The following is a 17735-nucleotide window of genomic DNA, read 5'->3' on the forward strand; positions in this document are numbered from 1 at the left end:
CTCCAGTGTGCCAATAAAAGTGTTTTTCTTCTGAAGTCTTATATTTATTACTTTCAGTGTCACTTAAAGGAATAAATCTATCATGGACCAAAGTGCAAGTCAATAAAGTAATGTACATATATCAGAAAAACTTCTTACCAGCTGAGGTAGCTAGTATGTTACAGAAAATAGAATTCTTTGAAATATACTGTAAGGTAATATTCTTAACTGTAGTTGTAAATTCTGCAGTGAACCAATAAAAGCATGCTTTTATGCCCTAGTAAAAGTCAGTTTTAAATATCTTAGGATGCCTTAGTCAGTTTTAACCTCATCCCTATAGAATTGCTCCTTTGAATTAAATAGAAAATACATTTTATCAAATTTTCCTTAAAAATGATTAAAAAAAAGTCTTTATTGTTACTATGGCTTACACAGAAAATCTGTGATGAAGACGTCTATATCCTAAAAGCTCCAGACTCACTAAAACTATGTGATTACATAAAATAATGACCTGGAGGGGAGCTATAGAAGTAAAATAAATATCCACAGCCACTTAAGCTGTGCATCTTCTCCTGCATTTCTGGATGGCTCAGCATAAGCCAGAATGATCCATGCTCAGGCCAGAAGCTTACCTTAATGGAGCGATCCTTTGGCTACCTAATGCAATTGGCAGGAAGGTTTCACTCTGTCTTTTTTTTTTTTTTTTTTAGATGTTTTGCTGGGAATTTGAAAAGCCCAGACAGCAAAGGGATCTATTTGGTGGACTTATCTCTCAGTGTGTGGGCTGAGTGGTTGGCTAGACAACCTTCGGGCTGGCTTCTGTCAACAATTTTGACGGAACCATCACGCCATCCATGGGAACAAAATACCATCTGTAGTGGGCTTTATGAGTGCACTAAAAAATAGGCAGATGAACAGGCACACATGCACATTTGTGAAGTAAACTGCATGGCAGTATGAAAAGCAGAAAAGGCCTTGGCTCCGTGCAAGCCTCCCTCAGCAATAACAAAAACATCTCTGTATTATCTGCTCTGCGTTCAGCACAAACCCAAAACACAGCCCCACACCAGCCTCTGCGGAGAAACTTAACTCTACCCCAGCCAAACCTAGCACAAATACTTAGAATTCTCTTTAAGATAAGGAATGGCATGCAAGACTTGGGTATTGCAAAGAGCTCCTCTCAGACAGGCCATATGGCCCTGCCACACCACGCTGGTTTCTGGATTCTGGGTACGCTGAGAGTCGGTGACTTTCAGATTACATTTGCTCAGTTCACATGCAAAACAGTGTTTTGTTTGGATTTTATTACTAGCAGTTCTGTCAGAGCATGCTTAAATCTGAAAGCCAAGCTACTTTTTCTTCCCAGCTCATGCATTTTCCAGTAGAGATGAGATCTCTGGTGGCCTAATTTCACCCCTGCTCAAACTGACACTAGTCTTGTCCTTAATAAGGGCTTCAATCTATGCAATTTTACAAAAGGTGTAAGGGATGAGGAGGTTACACATACAAAGGCAAATATGTTATGGCAGAAGAACTGACAAGCAGATGTAAATCATTCTCTTTTTTGGATTGGCACAGCAGCAGGAAATAAAAAAGAAACCACATACCTGGCAACACTTGCTCCATTTAGATGTGCAACAGGAACACTCAGACAAAGCAAAATCAGAAGTCTTTCTCCCCAATCACTGACAATTTCATAATGACACAAATTTTGTGTAGTTTGACTGTGATCTGTGCACATTCACCAGGTTTTTTTCTAGGGTGTTTAACACTGCACCTCTTTTAGTACTGAATGCATTTTTTGCCATTATCGTTTCCAGTTCTTCTGAACCTGACATTTTTTTCAGATTGAGCTTATTTGTGCAAATGGCATGCTGCAAACAGTCTGTGAGTACACCATACAATTCTTTAAAAAAAAATAAATTCTTTTCACTGGTTAACATTATTAGTAAGAGTTTAGATATTGCAGGGACTAAACATGTAAATATTTAGCAGCTAACTGATGAATATCAGATATCAGTACTTTGTAATATTGAAGGCAATAGGAAAACAGAACTGTTTTTACTGCCTTATCTACCAGCTGAAGAGGTTGTCAAGATTTCCAAGTGCCTGATGATGTCCAGTGACACAGCTCAGAAGATTAATTACCAGCCAAGCCAAAAGGCAGATGAAAGGAGACATTTTTCTCTTTGAGGAGAAAGGAGGCTGACTAATTTGCAGAAGAAACTGATCAACAGGGAATATTCCGCTCTGATGTTCTGCTTTGACTCTGGCAGTGAAGCACAATGTCTTAGCAAAGACAATACAGACAAAACACTACTGATAAAATAGAAGCAAAAAGATCCTCTGTGCCAGCAGTTATCAGCTCCTTGCTGGAATGATTTGTGCTCAGCATTATTATTTATGCTGCTCAGCTGCCTAGAAGCTCTGATCATTGTTGTTACCACCTTTGTTAGGAGGATCCAGAAGGAAATTCTGCCTGCCTCAAATCAGATGCTTCTTTTAAAAGAAAACACAGATAACTGGTGTAAGAGCAGTACTGTCAACCTTATTTTGTTGATTGTGATCTGAAGTACTGCTAGATACATTCCAGGATGCTAGAAATGAAGCCTATCTCAAAGTTTGGCCACAGTGACAAAAACACCCTTTCTGATCATTGGACAGGACAAGGGAAATGTTTTCAAACTTAAAGAGATTAGGTTTAGATTAAATATTAGGAAAACAGTTTTTGCTGTGAGGATGGTGAGGTGCTGGCACAGTTTGCCCAGAGAAGCTGTGGCTGCCCAATTCCTGGAAGTGTTCAAGGCCAGGTGGATGGGCTCTGAGCAACCTGGTCTGGTGAAAGCTGTCTCTATCCACAGCAGGGGAGGTAGGAGTGAGATCATCTTTAAAGTCCCTTTCAACCCAGGCCATTATCAGTAATTATGTGGGTTGAAATGAAATAGGAGCTTTGAGCAGTATCTCTGAGCAAAGGTAAAACAATGAGAAAAGAGAAGAGAAGAGAAGAGAAGAGAAGAGAAGAGAAGAGAAGAGAAGAGAAGAGAAGAGAAGAGAAGAGAAGAGAAGAGAAGAGAAGAGAAGAGAAGAGAAGAGAAGAGAAGAGAAGAGAAGAGAAGAGAAGAGAGAGAGAAGAGAGGAGAGGAGAAGAAGAGAAGAGAAGAGAGAAGAGAAGAGAAGAGAAGAGAAGAGAAGAGAAGAGAAGAGAAGAGAAGAGAAGAGAAGAGAAGAGAAGAGAAGAGAAGAGAAGAGAAGAGAAGAGAAGAGAAGAGAAGAGAAGAGAAGAGAAGGTCAAAATTTCTCTCCTGAGCACAACAAGGATGTGCAACAGACCCTTGGGACTTCATCAGTTCCAGGGCACACTTCACTGTGTGTGAAGTAGAGTCTGACCCAGCACCAGCAATGGCCCTGTGGCTGGGAAGCTTCTGAAGAGCTGCAGCACAGATCTCTGAGGAGCAGAGAGACATTCTTGAGCCTCATTTCAACCCTCAAGTTCCTGACTCAGTTTCCTTAGAAACAAACCCAAGGCTAAAAGTCTTCCAGAAAAGGGCTACATATGCTATTTATCAACCTCAGTGTAATTTTAATTTCGTACAGGACTTGTCCTTCCCACCTTCCTGCAACTGTCCTTGCGTTTATTCTTTGTTGTACTGTGGTCACCTGAAATTAGCCCCTGGCAAGAATAGAGGCTCAGAAATGGTCATTGTGGGAGGAAAAAACTTCACTTGTTTTGATTTTCTTAGTAGGTGATTCCACTGCAGCTCAGGTTAAATAGTTTGCTTTCATTATGAGCTAGGAGGAAGGCATTACTGATCAAATCTGTATTTATATATTTGCTGTGCTGTTCCTGTAATTATTGGTCTTGAGTCTTCTCATTTGCATTTCATTTTAGGACTTGCAGGTAGTAAAATTAGACTATTCCTCCAGAGGGAAAATTCTGCTTTCTGATCAAGTCTATTTAAATTGTCAAAATTAAATCCACAGCATGCAGAGAAGTCTGTGTTCCAGAAAAGCACCTTCCCTAACTCCAGTACTTTTTATGGCTATTTAGTTCACCTTTGTTCTCTTCCTCTATTTCACAAAGATGACGTGAGTAATGATTATTATATTAGCTCTGGTACCATGAATGCTCCAGCAGACTTACAGCATAATTCTCTTCCTCCTTAGGGAATTGATATTTTTAATCACAGCATAAGAAAACCTAGTCTGTAGCCAGAATATTTTTTTCCTTATTTCTGTTTCTTTATTTGTTGTTTTGATGCAATAAATTGATTAGATAGACTAGCCAGTAGTTTCATAATCCTGTTCTGAGCCTACCAGAATTAATTAATGTTCACATGATACTATTCAGGAAGTATGTTTTAAAAAGCAGAGTACTCATTATGATATAATTGTCAAGGATGCCATTCACATGGTATAATTGCCAGTAGGGATAGTGCAAATGGGCAGCACAGCTCTCAGGTGAGGAGGTGTCCAGGGTGCAATGTGTGGTCCTGTGTGACCACATCTCATCAGATCTGATTCTCCCTCAGTAGATCTGATTTCCCCTGCCCTGCCTGCAAGTACCAGCGTAATATCAGTACAGAGGATGTCAAAGAGCTACAGAATGGGTCTGGGTCCAGTGAAAGGGGAAACAGCATTAACTGGCTTCAGGACACCACGTGTCAGGTGTGCTCAGGGTCCAGTCCCAGCATAGTCTGGTCTTTAACTCAGTCCTTTGGAAAAGACTTGAGACACTTTTGATCCAATACTCTTGCCTCAAATAATCCAAAATTAATAAAAAAGGCATGTGAAAGTGTATCTGGAGACCTTTTTAGCAGCTTGTTTGCTGTTTGGTGGACATTTCTCAGCGTCCACAACAGAAGTAACTTGATAGCTGCACACACAGAATGCCAAACTGGGCTTCATGTCCATCTTGTCCAGCTTATTTTTGGTACTGCCCTTCTACCTGGCCTGTCCCACCACAGAAGAAGACGAAAACCTCAGATTTTGTTAGTGCACAAACACAAGCAGCTTTCATCAAGAACTTACTAGCACACCCCAAATTTCTTTGAATTTATTGCCTAGGTCAGTGCTGAAGGGTTTTCTCTCAGTCTAATCTCTCTAAGCCCGAAAAGTCAGCCAGAGATGACTCAAGCCCTTATTAGAACAGCCTCACAGAGCTTCTCAAGTTTATCAGTGAATCAAAGGGTCATCTGAGGTACTTAAACACTGTGAAATTCTGAACACTACAAGATTCTGGAAACCGTGGTGTTCCTGTGGATGATTCCTCAGTGCCCTGGTTGCAGAGATTGGGCAGAGTTTAGCACCATGTGGGAAGAGCCAAGTGGAAAAAAACCCCAGGCTTTGTGACTATCTAATTGCAGCCTTGCTGTACCTGAAGGGGGCTGGCAAAAAAGATGGAGAGGGACTATTTACAAGGGCCTGGAGTGACAGAACAAGGGGGAATGGCTTCACACTGACAGAGAAATGGTTTAGATTAGAGATTAGGAAGAAATTCTTTACTGTGAAGGTGAAAATTCTGAAAAGAAATTCTTTACTCAGGTTTCCCAGAGAAGCTGTGGCTGCCCCTGGATCCCTGGAAGTGTTCAAGGCCAGGCTGGATGGAGCTCTGAGCAACCTGGCCCAGTGGAAGGTGTCCCTGCCCACGGCAGGGGAGTTGGAATGAGATGTTATTTAAGGTCCCTTCCAACCATTCTATGATTCAATGAGGATTCTGTGGCATCCAGGTGACATTTAGAGAATTATATTAATCTTTGTCAAAATAGAAAGTCTTGAAGCAAACCAACATTTATATTCCTTTGCCACTTTTGTTTTGCACCTTGCACCTGCAGTGGTAACACATGAATGCTGCACACCTGAAGAGCTCTGTAGCTCTGAATGCCTGAAACACATTAACAGCACTGGAATGGGCTAAGGCATACAAATCATTGTTAAAGGAAAAGTGGTTGCCACAGTGCTGGGATAGAGCTAAATGTGATCTTCAGAGGCTATTAAGTTAATGCTGTATCATATTGAACAAAGTAAAGTTAGCCACTGATGATTCATGTCCTTTCCACCACAGCTTAATAAATGGATACAGAAGTTATATTGATTTTCATGGATGAGCAAGTAGATCTGAAATCTGAAAACTTGATGAAATATAAATTATGGAATATGGACCATCTGTGATGATCTCATAACTGAGTGAGAAGTCTATTGCCTGAAGAAAGTTTGCTAAACTGCAAAGAGTTATTTTGACAGACTATCACAAGATGTTTGTTTTTTATTTCTAGTCTTTTTTTTTTCAATACAGTTTGTCAAACTTCTCCTTGTGCCCATTGGGATTCTCAGAAGCCTTGACTATATCTGCAGAAAGTCCTAATGTGGAATATCTAGTTTGTCTTAAAGTGAAAAGCATTAACAGGAAAGCAGCAATGTGAAAAGGGCAATTTCATTCAATAGCACTGAATGAAGAAATATGAAGAAAAACTAAGTTTTTGTTGTTTTGTAAATGAGTATTTGACAATCAAGTTCCAGATTCATTGTAATTAGAATCATGAGAAAAAAAAAATTACAACATATTTTCTACATAATAGTATCCTCTGGATTTACTTTGTGGAGGATTTCAACCATTATGTTTTCACAAATTAATGCTTCCAACAAAGATTTATTCCTACAAAATAAATTTCCTTTTTAATAATGCAGAAGAGAAACCTCTTGAACTTGTAGCTCAAATAGATTTTAACCAAAATTAAGAGCTTTTCCTAAGTAAATTTTTGCCAGTTTTTCCTGGAACTGTGAAAATATTTGGTTTATTTAAGGCCTGAAGATGAAAGCAGACCCTCTTGTTTATTTTTTTGTGCTCTACATGGTCAGATCAAAAATATTAAACAGAGAAGTACTGAATCATCAGAAATTATACTGCACAGGCTATTCAGAGGTCAAGAAGGTGCAAAAGGGAATTTAGCAAACTTGTGTTTCCTGATGGCTGCAAATTAGTTTAAAAAGTCATTTAGGAGCTTTTTGTGCCTTTTAAAACAGAGGATATTCACCTTAAATTCATTGCTCATGTTTCACTGTTTTATTTTTTTTCCCTCCATACCCCTGGAGAACAGCAGTGTAGTGATGCTCTTAGCAGGGCCACAATTTTTGTCCAGTTTTTATCAGCAATGCTTTTTAACTGTTACTATTAATTTTTAAATAGAATTTTGTCCAAGACCCTATTCACATTGACTAAAGAGGAATCCACCCATCTCCAGAAGAGCACATCATGTGTCTCAAAACCATCCCAGACACAGTTCCATGAGGTCATGGCAGCCTGGGAACATATGTAGGATATTTGGGAATATTTCTGTGGCATTATGTCAATCAAGATCAATAAAACCCCAAAGAGATACTGAGTTTGTATTATTTGTAGAAAGAGGATTCTAAAGTCTTGGGTCATTCAAGTCACCAGCAAACACCTCATGGGCCTCAAGGCAAGAAGGGCAAGGTCTGTGACACACATGTGATGAGAACAGGATGCCTTGATGTTTTTCAGATTTTGTTTATAACATCTAGATCAGAAAAACTAGATTTAAGATGTTTAGATACTCAAAACTTCAAAAATGCAGCTCCTATAACAGACAGCAGAACCTCTTATTCCTAACCTCTGTGTTTCAAGATGGAAAACAATTTTCCTGTAAATGGAAAACTAGGAAGAACACTTAAGGAGAGACAAAAACCCCAAAAGTTAAAGTAAAAATTCATTTCCACTCAGATATTCCCACAGCAAAGCTGTTGCAAGTTCACAAAGATGCCTTGTGGTTATATTAATTTCCTTAACATGCTTAGGAGACTGTTAGAAATAAAGTGCCTTGCAGTATATGTAATTTATCTCATACCTTTTTCTGATTTTTTAAGAACTAGACAAGAGCAATTATTTCCTGAGTTAATTCAGCACCACAACATTCCCATAGCCAACTAAGACCACTAATTCTATCACAGTCCCCATGCATCTACTTGGCTGCAATTCTGTAGTCCATCTTACTGAAAAAACACTCTCAGGTTTTGCATATTAGGCAGCTGGAACAGCCACAAACACTAAGATGTTTTGCATTGAATGATTTAATCAATTTTGCTCCCTGCTCTCTACAGAGAGGAATTGTGTGCAGCCAACATTGGTGGAGTAGAATCTGGGGCAATAAAGAGGGATAAAAGAGAGGTAAAGCAGCATCCAAAGGAAAATGTTAATCTAGTTAGAGATTATGATGCACTGCAGTTATCTCCATGAGTAGGAAATTTACTTCTAACTTGAAGAATAACAAATATTTAAGCATGAAAGCAAGAAAAATCGAGGGTAAAACAGTATAGTTCTGTTGGGAGTTTGATTTCTCAGTCTGAATGCAAGACAGGAGACTGGCCTCAGGCAAAAATCCAGGAACAAGGGAAAGGAGAATCTACAAAGAAAGAAGAGGAAAATAGCCTGATATTAATTTTTTAAAAAAAATAATTATATGGAGGAATAAGAAAGTAGCTGTTATTCATTTACAGGAGCAAAGACACTTTCCTGACATCCCCTGACCCCAGTAGGCACACTCTTAATCTTTTGATTACTTCTTTAGCTTTATTTCCCCTCAGAAAAACCCAAGTCAACCCAACCAAACCATCCAAACGCTTGAAAAAGGCACAAGCACCTAAACCAGATCACTTGGCTGAAGTTAAGCTAGTAAGATATGGCAATCTAACATTCCTGATTGTTCCAGATATGCCACTAGAACTCTTTAAATTCCAGCAAAAAGATGGATACATGCACCAAATGACATGACCAATGTCCTTTTCAGTTTTATGGCTGAAGAAGCTTGTGCAGAACATAGGCATTAGCAGGATTTTGCATTACTTTGTGACAGATAAACTCATGCTTACAGCACTTGATTATTTTATAGATATCAGCACCCTGTTTCAGTTGTGGGGAATGTTATACTCTAATATGTACACACATGTAGAATATGCAGCAACATATATTGCTATATAACTATACATACATGTCTATATAATATATATTCTCTGATACTTGACACATGTGTATCTCCCTGAAACTAAATGTAAAAAAAAAATAGTTTTCAAGATTTTTCTCCTATTGAAGTAATCCTAATTAATCAACAACTCCAAAAGAACAGATATTTAGTCCATAATGTGAGCTTTCAAAGAGGAATGAGCCAGTTTTCTGTTGCTGCTTATAGGTATAGTTTAAAATCTCATGAGCAGTTCTACTCCTCTGATGCTTCCAAAGCTAAGCTAATAGACACCAAAGGCTGGCTCTATAGTAACATTTAGCCTTTATTCTTCTATTTTACTGTTATTACTTATTTAATTTTATTTTGCTGATATATGAAAAGTAACTAGCCTTTATTGTTACTTAAGTAGTACATTTAACTCACCAAAGTCCTTGTTAGCAGTATTTTGATAAAAAGAGAATCCAAACACATTCAGAGACACTGGCCTTCACTTGGGAAGATGATCCAAAAAGTTTAAGAGTCATCCTTAATTTTCTCACCTGTGGAGCTGTCCTTATGGTGGAAGCTTTGTTGGCAATACCAAGTCAGCAGTTTCACTACAACCATTCCCTAATAGATGAGTTGTTCTACAGCTCACTTGCAAAACTGAAGGCAAGGGTCTACACCACATACAGTAGAATGGGCCTGGTAATTCCAAAAGAAATAACAAGCATTGTAATCAGTTTTCTGCAGCAAATTTCCTCCAAGAGGACATGAAGCAATTTCCATCCCATCTCCTCATAGATACTACCTGTCATTTGATGTTCAGCTCTGGAGAGCTGAAGGCATTCCAAGTTTGGAAACTCATAAACCCATGGGTCAGTTTATACAATATAGTGTTTGACAAGAATCATTTTAATGAGCATATATCCTTAAGGTATGCCACATATTTAAAGTCAGAGAATGTATTGCACAAGCTTATTACGTGGGGCTTTTGTTGTACCAAGTGCAGCCAGCACTCCTGAAGTGCCTGTGTTTGTTTTTACTTGGGTTTACTTAGGATAAAGTCCCTCACATGTTTGTTTTTGAAGTAGTATCCTGGGTAGTATATCCTCTTGCAATAAAAATAAGCTTTGTCAGATGTTCTTAAGGAACAGAATCTTCTCCTCTTCTATAAAGCTACACATTCTTTCCCAGGATTTTACTAATCCAATCCAATTTTGTATTGAAATTTTTATGTCTTTAGTTTCTAGATTTCTTTTTGTGATGCAGATTCCATCAATTTGCTTTCCTTGAACAAAATCTTCAACTTCTGAAAGAATGGAAGCTTCAATTCAACGAATTAGTCTCATGAAATTATTCAGTCTTCTCTATAAAGATGACGTAAATTCTACTGATTAGACTTGAGAGAGAGAGGATGCTTTTTCTTTATTGTTATTTCATGTACGTTATCCATTCAAGTAGACGACGCAGAGTATTTTATGTGGATTAACTTTCCCCTTCCACAAGTACACTTCAAGAAGTTACAGGGATTCAGCAATGGGAAGGAAGAAAACAGGACAATTTAAGAGCTGTAGCATGTTCAGATGGTATCAGTTGCCAAAGCTCAGTTTTGGACAGAAGCATGAAAGCTGTCTCCAGAGTTTCTGGCATGCCTAGCATTGATTAAACCTCATTGGGAATGCAAGAACAGTAGTTGTAACTGGCACTCCTGCTTCTGCAAGGTAGGGAGGATCACAAATAGCTTAGCTCATGAAAAGAGATACCAGATAAGTGTCTAGAAGAAAATGAATTCTCTGTCTTGCTGAATCAGCCACCTTATTGCTGCAGAGCTGAATTAGCAACAAGTGACATCTGAATTAAGCCCAGCTCTCCAGGAATTAGAATCCTGAAACAGTGAGGAGTCACTGTCACTCTAACCACCATCTAAAATACTCAGAGTTGTGAGGCCATGGTAGTTCTCCCCACTGAAGGCAGATCTATGATGAAGCAATGCCCTGAGGTGTAAATAGTGCTGCGTCTGAAAACCCCACCATTTGTTCAAGACAAAAAATCCATGGAGGTCACTGGTTCAGTGTTACATGTTAGATTAGAACAGCAATATGACATTTGGGACAGCTTCTTCCAGAGCTTCATCATCACAGCTCATTTGCTTCCAGTCAGAGAACTAGAGCATGTTAATAATGAGCCATAATGTCTGGTCTTTTAAATGAAATGCTAAAAGGCCAGTAAACAAGGCAATGTAGGGTATGAATGAAAGGCAGTAATCTTGCTAGAGCTGAGCATTTTCCATAATTGGAATTTTAAAGGTTACATGTGCTTGATCTAACAAGTCTATGCTTGTAGGTTTTGCTTAATTTGCGTCTAGGTAGCAGCTGGACTCTAGTTTTTCTCTACCCAATCCTCTTCCTCTTCCTCAAGCTGTATTCATACAAGCTACCCATCTTCATTACAAAAAACTTTCACTTTTAAACTGTTCCAATGCACAAAAAAAAAATCCCAAATGTACACAAGTCTGAGACTGCCCTGACAGAAAGGCTGACATACAGCTGCCTCGGCACCCAGTCATCAGCAGCTGAAGCACAAAGCAGCATTCTGCTCATCACCTCCTCCCCAGAGAGGGGCAGCTTTGGGAAGCCTTGACTTTCAGGACTTGAGGTTAAAACAAAGCCAGAGCTGTGAAGAAATGCGCAAGAAATATGTTTTGTGTGGGAATGAAAAGACTAAGGTAGCAAGGGCAGCAGCACCTAACCATTACTCTTCAGCAGTGAAGATTAAGAATTAGGATGATTCCTTCTCATAGAGAGGAATTAAAGAGCTAAGCCACTGGATGTGAAGTCCACAGCTATGCTTCAGTGTTCTGAGGCTTTAGCCTGCGTTATACTACAGACACCGACAGTGTCTCTGACCTTGGCCTCTCTCGCATCAAATTTGGGTTGAAGAAGTTACACACCAGAGGGTTTTCCTCTCCCTAAATTAAGCTCTTTCTTAGCGGAAATCTGGACTTAAGTGACAGAAGTTGATCAGATCTGGTGTCTGCACATGAGGATGTCATGAGCTGGGAGGCAATATAAACATTTCAAGCTATGAGCCTTTTCAAGGCCAGCAAGGAGATGCAGGTCAGAGATCCAGGGATTTCTTACTTCTGTTTCAGTCCCAGACAGAGACAGCCAGGCTGGAAGTTCACACAAAGTTGGGAAGCACTGACTACATAGCACTAATGTAAGCTTTCTTGTGTCAGGCCTCTTCATGGAATTTTGGTGTGGCTCTTCAAGAAGGATAATGATTTTTTTTCCTTGAGATTCCTCCTTGAGGTTTTTTAAGTGGTATGGTTATGGTTGGCAAGAGTGGACCAGAAGGGCAGCAGGACAAACTTGAATCATCAGCTGCTGATGTCCAAATAGGACAGCCTCTGGAGGCACATGAGATAATCTTGTGGGTTTCTGGTGTCTCTTTTGCTCTGCTCTTGTATTTCTGCCTCAGTTGGTCCTTCCTCCATCAACTCAGAGTCCACAAAGCTCAGGCAGCAGAGGGGTCAGAAGTCACCTCTGCACTCATGTTCATTGCACTCTGGGTGTATCCAGGTTGATACTGAGCATAGCTTGGTCTGCTTTGACACAACACACAAAATACTCTCTTTCACTCCCTCTGCATCACAGGAGAACCCATCAGTCAGGCTGGCTAAGAGGTATGAGCTGACCTATCCCAATTGGAAGGAACAGATTCAAGCAGCTCATTCTGTGAAGAAGATTTGGGGTTATGTTGCCAGCACCAACATTGCCCCTTCTCCTGCTTGGAAGAGAGAGGAACACATGCACCACAAACTCACAACAAAAAGCATGGTGAGAGTTTTTTCAAACAAATTACAAAGTTTGATCAGAATGCATTAGAAAACAGGACGAGGCTGTGAAAAAAAGATCTTATTTTCTCTGCTATTTGAACGCTGATTTTAGCTTAGTTTGTTAAAAAGTTCAGACATTGACAAAATCAAAGACAGAGGAACAAGCAGGACTCCTTGTTCTACTTAAGAAATACTAAGTCTTTTCCAGAGAAGAAGAGAGGGAAGACATCCCTCCCACTGCACAGCTGCCTGAGTACTCTCACTTCTTCATCTGATGGTAGATCCTGTGTGTCAGCACCAGGACTTAACAGAACCTTGCTGTTTAGGAGACCAGAACTAAACAGCACTGCAGAGTTGCTTTCATGGCATTATAAGGCTTGCAGGACATGGTTCAGACTTATCAGGAGGAGCAAGAATGAGCTTCAGTTTTATCAGCATCTGCAGAGTTCAGGAGATCAAGTGCTGAAGGAAGAGGGTTCAGACAGGGTAACATTGCAGGATTCTTGCAGAAACACCCTCAGAATTATCAAATTGGGATAACAGGGTGAGGAGTAGAGGAACAGAATAAGCACTGGTAGAGCCAAGGAAAAGAGAGAAGCTTTGCAATGAAGTGCTAGAAAGAAGAAATCACTACTCACTCAAAAACAATACATGACATTCCTTCTGTCTCCACAGCCTTGAACCCTTTCTGTTGGTAGGTACAAATGCCTCCAGGGGAAAGAAAAAACAGCAAAACACAACCCACACTTCAGTTCCACATGGAAAGGAAAGATCCTGAGACTGTCAGGTGATCTCCACTGCTGAGCAGACCTGAGTCATCTTTATTGGTCACTGCATCTCCTTTAAATCACATTTTCTTTTCAAATGCCTGAAAGCAGTTTAGAAGGAAAGAACGGGCGTGTTGGCCCAGTAGTCATGTTTTAAGAAATAGAGAAGGTTTCTAGGAGAAAATAAGCACAAAATCAGATTAAACAATCACAAGGGTCACAGAAAGAGAGAAATGTGCAGTGCATCTTTCATGCAGGGTACAAGGCTTATGTAAATACTGTTAGTAGCTGTAATACATAGAGCTTCCAGCAGCCAAACCAGGTCCTGTCATCACCTCTGGTATGCAGAGAAAACAAGATAACAGTGTGAAAGAGGAATACTAATCTCAATACTTTTACTCTCACAAATTTGCTGTGTGGGTTTGACAAACACCAATAACCAGGACTTGAGGTCTCATTCAAGTCAAGGATCAAGTAAGGATATGCACATGCTTGTTCTCATCCAAAGACAGAACTTAAATTCCTCCAGTAGAGACCAGCTGGACTTGGAAGCTGGGCATATGTCTTAAGAGAATATTGCTATGCACTTGTTGCTTCCACTGAGAAGACAGGGAAAGAAAGAGCTAGAAATTTGACTCAGCTGTTATTTCCAGTGAACAAGTACTTTTACCCAGAAAAATAAAATTTCAAACAATAGTTGCTTTCATTTACCACCTTGCCTTGAATATCTTTTCATAATAAAGCTTTAAAGTTGTCAAAATATTCTTTTTGTCAGTTTGAAACTCAGTTTGCTATCTCAGTTTGGTACAGAACTGCTGCTGACTTAGAATTGCTGCTGGTTTGAGAATCAGGCTTAATTAACATGCAGACTTCCCTTACTGATTAGTCTGATCGAAGCCCAAGAAATATTAATAATTTGGGTCTCTAGCCATGAAGATTTTGCTGAGGAACTAGATTTAATCGGACTTTAAGGGGCAGTGGAGGGGGGTAAGCATGTTATTTTAGTAGATGCAAGATATCACAGTTTTAAAATATTAAAAAAATTTGTGAACTTAAAATTTTTGTGCTGACATGGTAAAAACGTCCTGTGGCCTTTAAGAAATCCTGTTTATCTAAACCGTTTTGTTCTTTTTTTTTTTTTTTTTAAAGCTACTTCTGCTATATGTTACATCTAAATGGATTATAATAGAAGGAAATTCAATTACTTTGGTGCTCCTTGGCAGAACTTGTTGTAGCTGTCAGTCCTGCTGCATTGCACGAACAGCCACAGTGGCATTTTGTGCTGTGCAATGCAGCACTCTGCAGAAACACCCGAGGTAGTGCTGAATTGGCTGCCTTGGGAGCTGCACAGGCTGAGGTGGGAACTCTGCCAGGGGAACTGGGGGACCACTGGCCCCAGCCATGCAAACCAGTAGCTACTTGATATCCAAGTAGTTTGGGAATTTCTAAGCCACACCATATTGTGCAGGGTGGACATAAACTTTTAAGACACTTGAATACCAAAAAATGGTACACTTCCATTCTCCTCTCCTGTTCCTCTTTTACATATTTTTTTTTCCTTTTGACCTGCATTAAATTTATGGGTGAATGCTACCTGGGTTAATGCCAAAAGGGGTGAAAGAAACTTAAAATTTTTGCCATCCCCTTCCCTCATCTAGTATATCTTATATTTTCTCAAATGTTTTTAACATCAGTACTGAATTCTTTACCATAACTACAGAATAAATAACCCATTAAAAATATAATGCCATTATAGCCCTGAGAAACTTGGCAGAAGAAGCTAAGTAGCTTAAACCATTTTTGTAAGCCAATGAGACATCAAATTGATGGAGTTCTAGCAAAGTTATCTAATAAATTACCCGTGTGCAAACCACTGCTTTCTCCTCCTACTTTCAGTTGTGTACCAGGGCAGCTCCAAAGACTAAGCTTATGGGGAAATGTCAGAAGGGTTTTACACACGAGTGAGAAAACTAAAAAGAAAATATTCACTACTGAGAAATGAACTCAGAAACAACTGTAACTCAGAATTTAAATAGCATTTCATGAAAGCAGAGTATAGGGCACTGCCACTTTGGGGAATCACAAAGTAGAGGAACTCAAGTTGCTGCAAAGATCAACTATTCCAACTTAATGTGCCTTTTTTACCCTTCTAGGTTTATTTAAAAATTGTTTAGTGATACTGAATAGTAGTCATCTTTTAAAATTGTCCAAAGCTGGTCTTTCAAGTGCTCATAAAACAATGAGAAGCATTTAATGACCATATTTATTAAAAAATTATTTACCTACTTTTTGGGACAACACTGCTCAATTTTACCTATTTTCTTCTTTGATTTATTAAATAATTTTACTCAGAAGAAAAGTTACCTTAGAAAAGTACCTAGCCCTGATTTGAAGATAGCAACATTTTGAAAGCTTTATGTTCAGCTAAACTGTTCTCTTTCCAATTTCTTATTCTCCAAATGAGGAAATAAAACTTTGCAACAGGACAAATTAATGATGCCAGAGAAAACACAGTCTTTCTTCAAAGAGTAATTTCATGGACATACAAGTTGCTAGGATTTAGCCAAAATAATTATAAAATTTTAATGCACTGGATTTTATTTATGTTCTGGGTACCAAAATCTTGAAATATGTATTGTTAGGCTTCAGAATTAGAATGCAATTACTGTATTTGCTAAAATTCTGGGTTGCCCAGTCACTTCACAACACTGTATACAATTTTGGCCAATAAACCAGCACAAAGCATGTGAGAAAGGTGGTGCAGTATTTACTAAAGACAGAATTTGTTACGTTTCCCTTGCATCCTGCTAATTTCATTGGAAAACAGGTGGTGTGGATGCCTGGAGCCTTTCTTTAGCTGCACAAATATACAATCACTATATTTCAAAATTACTTCAGGGGCTGGCAAGCTGAGAAAACTTGCAAGGGTGTAAGAAAAAGATAGAAGACCTTTTCAGTATCTATGGGTGTGATTCCCATCAATTTAGAGAGGTTTGTCCCTTATTATCCATTCATCATTTCTGAGACAGTAGAAGACTCTACATTCCAGAAAACCAGTGGCACCTTTCTAAATTCTCCCACCTCCTTTGACTGGATATCACTTGAGATCCAAGATTATTTAATGAAAGTTGAACTCCCTCATATTAGCAACTTAGGAGAATGTTAAAAACCTATGGATTTCCAAAAATACTTTAAAATTCTCATTGTATTCATCCTAGGTCTGGGTCATGCTCTTCTCTTCCTGCATCAGCTGTACATGAAGGACAGGTTGAATCTCAGATGCCATGGAGACTCAAGGTAACTTCTCCATTTCAGAGTGTATTGTTCAGCATGATCACAGCTCAACTTATCTACAGATGCAGAGAAAAATTAGGTATTGCCTGGAAGAATAAATTCACTTGGAAAAAATCTGTATCAGTCAAACAAACAAATAACTCTGCTATTGAATCGAAAAAGTTGGTAGCAAAACACAACAGTGCTTGAAAAAAATTTCAAATGCTACTTATGAACGTCAATGGTTTGGGGCTTTTTTTAGTAAAAAACTGATCCCAGGTAGTTTTAAAGCAGCTAGGAATCCATCAAATGTTTTAAAATCCATAATAATCTGAGATGTATTGACTTCTAAACATGGCTATAAACATTCAAAGGGAAAATGACTTAACGATATGCCATATATGATCTTTGAGTTCTGAGAAAGATGAAATTAACTGGTAAACCATCTAGTAATTTGCATACAAGTTGTCCCTTAAGCACATCTGCAGTGATCTATCACATTTAAAAGCAAAGTAAACGAAGTACACAAGTAATCACAGAAATCTCTGAACTGTATTTGTTGATAAAACTTCAGTGTGACTGAAGAAGGAACAAGTCTTGAAAGTGGTCCTTTGAAGAGATCTAGAGAATTCCCAGTGCATTTTTGGAGTGACAGCAGTGTGGATTTAAGTACAGCGTCTTCTGGGGCAATGAGAAAAGGGACTTTCCAGTATACATACTTATAGTCTACTGTGTGTATGTGCTTTCCAGGTAGATACCTGGAGTTTACATATATTCCCACATTTTCAAGCTGGCAACAGGACATTTTTATTCTTAGAGAAAACACGGACAAGGAAGGTCTACAAAGCCCTTAACAGCTATGAAACCCAGACCTGGGTTTGGATCACACTCCCAAGCCACTGGGACAGTGACTAACCCTAA

This window comes from Haemorhous mexicanus, chromosome 2 (assembly GCF_027477595.1).
Source record: "Haemorhous mexicanus isolate bHaeMex1 chromosome 2, bHaeMex1.pri, whole genome shotgun sequence".
NCBI lineage: Eukaryota > Metazoa > Chordata > Aves > Passeriformes > Fringillidae > Haemorhous > Haemorhous mexicanus.